Source organism: Equus caballus, chromosome 15 (genome assembly GCF_041296265.1).
Source record: "Equus caballus isolate H_3958 breed thoroughbred chromosome 15, TB-T2T, whole genome shotgun sequence".
In the NCBI taxonomy this organism is placed as follows: domain Eukaryota; kingdom Metazoa; phylum Chordata; class Mammalia; order Perissodactyla; family Equidae; genus Equus; species Equus caballus.
The window spans coordinates 103,910,271-103,912,935 of record NC_091698.1 but is presented as its reverse complement, the minus strand read 5'-3'; positions in this window follow the sequence as shown (position 1 = coordinate 103,912,935).

Sequence of the window (2,665 nt, the reverse complement as noted above, 5' to 3'; positions counted from 1 at the left end):
AGTCCCCTCTACCTTCTTGCCCTAAATGTAACCAGTTCTCCCTTTAGGATTTCCTATGGGGCTCCCAGGTACTAACTATTTATTCTCTCATATCCCCACACCTCAGCATTGGCAGGCGGGGTTAAATCGTCTTTGCTCCCTGTTGCAGAATTTCTTGTTGAACCTGCTTTCTGCTCTATTTAACAACTGTGTTGTTAGTGTAGTGTTGTAACTGTTGTTAGGTGTAGTTCAACTGTGTTGAAAGTTCTCCAATCCCTCCAAAGCCCCTGTCCGCCTGCCTCCCCTTACTTTCACATACAGCTTTGCTTTCAGCTTCTCAGAGAAAATTCAAGTCTTGATTGCCGGCTACTACCACTTACTACCATGTGCAACCATTTTTTTCTTCATTTTTCATGTTGATGTATTAAAGGAAGTAATTCTACCCCTATTCAGAGCTATTCCGTCCACCTATACCTTGGATCATGTCCCTTTTTGCTTCTGAAGTGCATTATACCATCATCTCCTCTTTCTTGCATATAATCAGTCTTCCCTCTTAAGGGTGTCCTTGCATTAATATTTGAGCATGCTCATGTAGCCTTAGTCTCACCATTACTCAAACTCATTCTCTTCCTCTTACTATCCTCTCTCTCCAACCTGCCTGTCCTAAACGTCTGAATTTCCTCATCTCCCAATCATTCCAACCCAATTTCTACCATATAAACAAATACATGCCGAGTTGCTAGACTTAGCAGATATTTTTTCATACCCCAAGTTATTTTATATCCTAGCAGCGTTTGACGTGCTTAACCACTCCTCAAAGTCTCTCTTTGCATGGTTTTCACCGTGGTTTCCTGATTGTCCTCTTACCTCGATGGCCATTCCATCTCAGGTTTCTTTTCAGGGTCATCCTACTCTACAAAGCCATTATGTGTTAAAATCCTCAAGGCTTTATGGAAGCCCTTTCATCACCTGGTTATATAGTTTCTTCTTTGGCAAATTCATGTGTGCCCAAAGCTTCATTTAGATTCTATGTGTTGGTGACTCCAAATTTATGTCCTTCTGGATTTCTTTGAGCTGCAGAGATGGAGTTGTCCATTTGGTCTCTTTGTCTGGATCTATCATTGGCATCTCAAACTGAACATGTGCAAGCCCACTCTCACTGTTTAACATCAAGAAATCAAAAAACTACCTTCTGTCCATCCTTAGAAATGTTTACCCAGAGACCTATAGTGAGGGAATACCCTTGTATCCCCACTATTCTAGCAGTCAATAGGTGTGTGTATCCTATAGCTTCCATTTTCTCCTCTAGATTCACTCTCCACCCACCTTTACTCTTCTCTGTGCTCAGAGAGTGTGACCCATAGATCTCGCATCATCCTACTCTCTTGCTTTCTGTCTTACAATTAGGTTCAGGCAATAGGAACTCCTGATGGGAGATCAAGACCAGGAGGTGAGGGAAATAGGATATTTCATCCACCTGGATCCATTTCTGCTGGCTTGTTGCTACTCTGGTCAGGTTGCACTGTCCTACAGCTACCTTCTCCGGTACCCTTCAGGCCAAGAGATAGTCATCACTTCTTGCCATTGCTTTCCTTGGGGCACTGTGTTACTTCTTATTAGTTTTATTAATGCTTGCATTTACCTGTGAAATAGTCCCTTTATTAAGCTCTCCTCAAATTACTCTGTCTGAATGTGTTATATATTTCCCACTGGAAGCTTGATAGATGTAGAACTCTGAATATTTGTTGAACTAAACAAATGGTTCTCTTTTACTGTACAATTGTCACTTCACATTCTAGGAAACATATGGTCAATTCTCAATGTCACTTGAAAACCTGTGCCCCTTTATAAGAGAGAGTAACCAGTATGTAGAAAAGTCTCAAAATTAAGTCATGTGGAGAATGTTTATGAAAACTGGAAATATTTATTTTATAACAGAGAAGACTAGGGAAGGGCATGCTGTCTTCCAATATTTGAAGGGATGTCATGTGGGAGTGGGATTCAGATGTACGGCCTTGAAGGGTAGAAGTAAGATGAAAGAGTGAAAGTTACAGGGAGTAAAAGTGAGCTCAATATTAGCAATATTTTCAATCTTTTAGAGTTGTCTAAAAACGAAGTTCTCTGGGCCGACCCTGTGGCCCAGTGGTTAAGTTTGCATGCTTCACTGTGGCGGCTAAGGGTTTAGCCGGTTTGGATCCTGGGTGTGGACCTAGCACCACTCATCAAGCCACCTTGAGGTGGCATCCCACATATCACAGCTAGAAGGACCCACAACTAAAAATACACAACTATGTATCGGGGGGCTTTGGGGAGAAAAAGGAAAAATAAAATCTTTTAAAAAAATGGACTTCTAGCGCAGTCCACCAGTGAACTCCTTGTTTATGAAGATAGTCAAGCAGAGGCTGGAAAAGGTCATGCTGAGATGTTATGGGTGCAGCAGATAGGGTTGACCTTTGGTTAAGGCAATGAGTTAGAGAAAAGTAATGGTTCCTATTAAAAAAAAAGGTTTTGAGGTCATGGAACTTAGGTATTCAAATACAGAGTCAAGAGACAAGCTATTTCTCTATCATCTTCTCTCTTTCTTGTATAGCTATCATCTATCCACCTCCATCTACCTATCTATCTAGCTAGCTAGCTATCATCTGTCTATCTAGTCACCTGAGTATAAGATTTTAGGGAATGTTGG